This window comes from Oncorhynchus masou, chromosome 24 (assembly GCF_036934945.1).
Source record: "Oncorhynchus masou masou isolate Uvic2021 chromosome 24, UVic_Omas_1.1, whole genome shotgun sequence".
NCBI lineage: Eukaryota > Metazoa > Chordata > Actinopteri > Salmoniformes > Salmonidae > Oncorhynchus > Oncorhynchus masou.
Window position 1 is genome coordinate 45,219,116 of NC_088235.1, and position 6,277 is coordinate 45,225,392.

At 39.6% G+C, this 6,277-nt stretch overlaps 1 long non-coding RNA gene across 1 annotated transcript in view; it reads left to right on the plus strand.

Moving 5' to 3' along the window:
- Positions 1-4,927, plus strand: part of LOC135512247 (uncharacterized) — a 41,066-nt gene extending 36,139 nt beyond the window's left edge. Inside the window, exon 3 of the long non-coding RNA XR_010451387.1 lies at positions 3,296-4,927. This is a non-coding gene — a long non-coding RNA (uncharacterized LOC135512247). The remainder of the gene's footprint in view (positions 1-3,295) is intronic.
- The last annotated feature ends 1,350 nt before the right edge of the window (positions 4,928-6,277 follow it).

A 6,277-nucleotide genomic window follows, 5' to 3' on the forward strand; every position in this document is an offset into this window, starting at 1 on the left:
CAGAGCATGAGGTCTGATACCAACAGGCTCAAAGAGAGTTTCTATATACAAGCCATCAGACTGCTGAGCACTTGAACTGGACTGACCACCTGCAATGACTCTCAGCACCTTGGCACACATGATGCTTTTGCGCCCTTTTGAGTGGTGGTGTTGCTGGTCCATGACAATACCCTGATGATGTGGACGCTGAGGAACTTAAAACTGCTGACTCTCTCTACTGCAGTCCCATTGATCTGGATTGGGGCATGTTCCCTCCTCTGCTTTATGAAGTCAACAATCAACTCCTTTGTTTAGCTGACATTGAGGGAGAAGTTGTCGTCCTGGCACCACAATGCCAGTTAATTTACCTCCTCCCTATAGGCTGACTCGTCGTTGTTGGTTATCAGGCCTACAACCGTGGTGTCGTCAACAAACTTGATGATGGAGTTGGTGTAGTCGTGGGTGACCGGGAGTACAGTAGAGGGTTGAGGACACAACCCAGGGGGGCCCCTGTGTTAAAGCCTTCCACATGTTTTGGTTCAGCTGGCGCCTAGCTGAACATAGGTGCACTGAGCGAGTATGCTTGCATACTCCCTTAAAAGACATTCACTTGAATACACCAGTATACATTTCTTCAAAATAGTCCAAAGTAATGTAAGATAACTCAAAAAATCGGTCATTAATTTCGGAAAAAATTTCGAAGGAATCTTCGTTGGGCAATTTTACAATTAACTAATTTTGCAAGTGAAACATTTTGCATGAAAACGATTTGTCTCTCTTTGAATGACAACAAACACTTAATTGAAGAATCGCTAGTGTTGACCAATCATCAACGAAGGGGTGTAGACTTTGGCTACTGAATTTGGCTTGCCTCAAATTTTGTTTGTGTGCACAAACTGGAAAAACCCTTGCCGAAGACCAAACCTAACAAAATCTTCACAAAATGTCGTCAGAATATATGCACAAACTGTTCTGAACTGTTTCGAAAGCATGGGAAGCATGCAGATGCCTTAATAATCAGTGTGGAGGGGGTGTTGTTGAAAGGGGGTTTTCTGTGAAAGGCAGCCGTTCTAATGACTTAATTCAGTGCAGAAAATGTTGTCGTCACCTTCAATCCTGAACCAGTTAATACATCAGTGTGAAAAGTAGGTCTCTAACATGCTAAATTATAAGATGCATTGTATCAAGCTGGACGACAAAGCTCTCTAGTCGTTAATCAATCTTTGTGATATAGTGTCTGTACAATAAATAATTCATGACACTTTCTCTGTCCTTCGGAATGTGGTCATGATGAATGACTGCTCTTGTTGTGGAAAATGTCTCTGACATCCATTTTAAAGTATACAAATCCCTCTTTCCATGGCAGGATGATAAACAGCACACTGAAAACACGTTTAAAACTCTAAATCTGTGTTATAATTTTTGCAGTGTATAGCGACACATTGGGTTATAAATGGAGGTTTTTAATTTATTGTTGACTTTTTAAGGCCTCTTTAATCATAACGTCCACCTGCGATGTGTTTTGGTGCCCTGATAAATGTGTCTTGTGTAGGAGAGGCTGTCGTCAGTTGGGGTTACGTGGCAGTGAATGGGACTACTCTCTGTCTATGACACACACTAAGTAATGTTGCTATTTTTCACTTTGGGCCGGCCATTTTAAACGTGTCTATGTGGGACTTAACATTATTATTGTGTGCTGCAGCATCTTTCTGGATGCTTTGTAATGAACACAGGACACAGCAACACGAATGCTCATGTATTTCTGTGTTTTACTCTATAAGATTAGCGCAGGAAGGAATAGATCACATGAGTTGCAAAACTGCTAATCTAAAATGTAAAGCAGTAGTGTATTTCCCTCAAACTTGAAGGGACGGTTTCACAGACATAGATAAGCCTGTGTTTTAACTAAATTACACTTCAATCCAGACCACTGAAATGTGGTTGCATGAACATGATGTAAATACACTCCTACTCACTGGTCCTCCATCTACTAAATTGGGGGGGAAAAATCCAATCTATGACTGTGAAACAAACCCAAAATGTCTTAGGTCTCTGAGCAGAGTGTGGTGGCCCACCAGTGTTTGTGGCACAGTGAATAGCCATCTCAGGTTTCATCCTCATAGACCGTGCCTTCCTACCAACAACCTCTCTGATTTTTATCTGTTTCGTCACGGTCAACCCTCACGGTCCAGTTAAAACCAGAGCACCCAACCACAGCTCCTCTGACCAGTGTTTCAAACAAAGTCAAAGTACATTTTAAACCAACAGGAGATTCTCTTTGGGATGGAAATCCAGGTGTTTTCTTTTTACTTGAAATCATAGCTTGTATTCCCTTTGTAAACATTTTCCCATACAGTGAGAAAACTAAACATTAAATCAAAAATACAAACCCAATTGCCATGGAAAGGATGTATTGTCCTGTTCAGTAATACAATTATTTTCTAAAATTCCTTTATTAGTATGGCATGTTCAATAGAAACAAAGTTTTTTAAAAACGACACATTTCGGCTACATGGCCTTCATCAGGGAGTACAAAAAAAAGGAATACAATGTCCTCTTTTGAACAGCTTTTCAATTTAAAAAAAAACTTTGTTTCTATTGAACATGCCATACTAATAAAGGCATTTTAATCAATTATATGAAGAGTGCCTTGGTCTACCTTTCTTTTTGATGACCAATTCACCCCTTTTACCAAAGAGCACCTTCTATCTACCCTTAGAAGCGCTTCCCTTCCTCCTCTTTCTACTAATACAATTATTTTATTTGAAAAGATAAATAAGAAATTTAGATTAAGCTTCTTTTATATTTTATGAAAGGTTGTGCTTTCCGTCTAATCTGACGCTTTGCTCAAGTCTCTGTTTACACGCGTTTACAATACTTGACTGAGGATGTGGGTTTTCAGACAACTTTCTGTCAATAGCTAATAAGAGCATGGTGATAGTAGGTGGTGCTTGGGAGCAACAAATAACACCCTGTGGTGTATGTGCAAGTCAGAAGCAGTAACGGATCATGAAAATACATGACACATAAACTTGGATTTTTTTTTCAATGGTGTAATGCAAATAATATAGAATCTACAAGAATTATATGCACTATTTTCTGCTAAATGTAAGGATTGATTTAGTTATATAAATATTGTTGTTTGGTAATAGCACTATAAGTAGAGAGTGGGACATCATATTATTGCATCATATAAACACCACAAGGCCTTTTTATAGGATAATGATATCAAGGTTGGATTTTCTGTTTACAGTATTTATCTGCCCCTGGATACAATCATCTATTTATTGGCCCTTATTTCTCTCTTCCACTTTAGATTGAGATGGATGAGACCGAGGTGAGATGAAACTACCCTGTTTGAAATGATCTTGTGAGGACACTGAGACAGCCTGTCTCATACTGTACCTTGGCAGGTGGGAACCCAATAATTTAGTTTGAACTATAGTATGTATTACTGTATGTACATTTCACTTTTCAGGCATTATAAAAAAAAGATAATGTCTTGGTATCACAAGGATATGATATCATTAATTGACAAGTGCATTTTGGTTTAGAAAAATATTTGATTGAAAGGATCCACTCAGAGGACCCCAAAGCATTGAAATCAAATACCTAAATTCTATATTTTTTAAACACTTTTTTTATGTATTCCCTGGTTTACTGTACTATTGCCTCTATCCTATATGTAATATGATGGACTGTATATATCCCTTCCATACATAGACCAAAATCCCAAAAATGTACCATGCCAGATTTTTCATAGATCTGAAAGGCGTAGGGTGTACAAAAACATGGTCAATTAAAATCCACCTAAAGACCTAGTCATGGGGTGGCAGGTAGTTTAGTGGTTAGAGTGTTGGGCCAGTAACCGAAAGGTTGCTAGATCGAATCCCCGAGCTGACAAGGTAAAACTCTGTCGTTCTGCCTCTGAACATGGCAGTTAACCCACTGTTCCGAGGCCATCATTGTAAATAGGAATTTGTTCTTACCTGACTTGCCTAGTAAAATAAGACAGACCCTGTAACCGAAATAAAGGTATTGGTTATGTGTGAATGGTTCCCTGCTTTTTTGTAGGTAAATTCATCAACACTTCTATTGTTTAACACCTCTCTAATTTGAAATACAAACAGCCCCCATGGTTTAAGAACATCCCCCGACCCTCCCAATTTGCCAGTTACCCACTGATATGTATAATACAGTGGGGGCTGCTGAGGGGAGGACAGTTCATAATAACGGCTGGAAGGGAGCGAATGGAATGGCATCAAACACATGTTTGATGTTTTTGACACCATTCCACTAATTCCGCTTCCACTTTGCCACTACCACAAGCCCGTCCTCCCCAATTAAGGTGCCACCAACCTCCTGTGGTATAATAGCGGTATACCTGCAAATAAGTGATAAATAAGGGGCTGTTTGAAAGGGGGTCACATAAACATTGCCTTATATTTTTTACAGGTTGGTGTTTTGTTATTTCCTGTGTGATCGTGTCATGTGGCTCTTCATAACTTGTCCTTTCCTGGCACTCTGGGGACCCTGTCAATTAGCTGTATTCTGATTATATTTCCTCCCGCTAGAACACCTGGCAAACAATTACTCTACTGTTAAAGCAGGAGGGAGTTTTTGGACAAAGCACCTCATAGCTCTCAAGTGATGACATGGGTCTGTTAAATGGCTCTAAAGCTGTTTTGTGTTAAAAAGAGAGCCTCTTTGCAGACTTTTGTCTTTGAAAGGCATTGCCTGAGGCTCAAATACTACGAGGCTGCCTGTTAATGACTTGTCAAGAGAGGGAGGGGAATAGCTGGAGACAGGAGATCATGCTAAGCTCTGCTGGGTTTTCCTAATTGCAGTTGAGATTCCTTGTTAAGGGCGATTTGTTGAAGTTTAGTCCTTGATGTCTCAAAATGGTTCTGTACCTTTGACATAACAACAATAAATTATTTGAAACTAAGGACGTTGTCTGACTTGAGTTTTTTGTTTTATATGGACAAATATACATGTTTTAAATAATTGGAAGAAGCATAAATTCCCCCTGAAGTGCCAAAAGGGCAAATACATTTTCCTCGTGAATGGTGTCTAAAGGCTAAAGTCTTCTGTAGTTGACAGGGAATCACTCTCGACTTTGAGCTCAGTTCTGAAGTCCTTTGAAGTCTTTGAAACAGAATGATTAGTGATCCCATGTCCACTCAAATTACTCAAAACAAACACTCTTCCAATGAAGATACTGTCATCTTCTGTCACAAGCTGCACACTGGGGTGTTTGAGGTCATGAAGGTCAGCAACTGGGGTTATCTGTGGTCACAAAATCTGTCTTTAAGTCATGAAAAGGGTTAGTCTGATTCCGGGTGAATTAGATAGGGTGTTAAAAGTGAATCTGACAGTGGTAGACATGGGTAGTTGAGGTCATGGACAGGGGTTCCCCGGGGGGTGAGATTGGGTCATGACCAAGGTTGTGACTGGGTGAGGTAGGGACAGCCACAGCTGGTCTCTAGTATATTGCGAGGTAAGCAGTTATCTATCTATCCCAGGCTATAAATGGGTTATCTCCAGTACAGCAGAGTAGAGTGTCTTATCGGGCACCTGGTAATGCCCGACTCCTATACAGTTTGTCTATGATATGATGCTGAAGACAACCTTATACAATAGACTCACAGCTATCGCCAGGTATAACTGATGTTTTATAGCCCAAGTTCATTCTTATTAGGACTGTTTTATGGCTAATTTGTGTCATGACATGTTTCAATGTTTATGGCCAAAGTCCAGAATTGAATCAAAACTGGTTTATCGGGTAAGGCAATACAACATTATCACGTAGGATTTTGGGTGTTGTCATTGGTCAGGCCTCAGAATGTTAATCAATCAGTGAACTTTCAGACAGAACATACCCTGGATACACCTGGCTCCACATAACGTCACAGAGGGTGATGAACAAGCACAATTGCCCAATAAAATACTGTGTTGTTGCCTTATTCAGTACATGTTAATTTTGATTCAATTGAGATGCTTCTACACAGCTTTTTATTAAACTAATGTTTGTCATGTTTCTTGAATATGGTATTAGGTTATTAGTGTTGACGTGTAATCAGGGATTCAAGAGAATTTGAGACTTTTTTGTTACACTTATTATACTTTATGGTCAGGATGATGAAGAAAATGCTAGTTGTCAAGACAATGTATCTTTGGTATAATACAGTCGTCTTTTTACATGATTACATCTGTCTGTGTTCCCTCTAACAACTCTGGTGACTCAGCGAAAATGCAGGAAGTTGTGGTACTTCCATAGTTATGTACTGTATGTCTC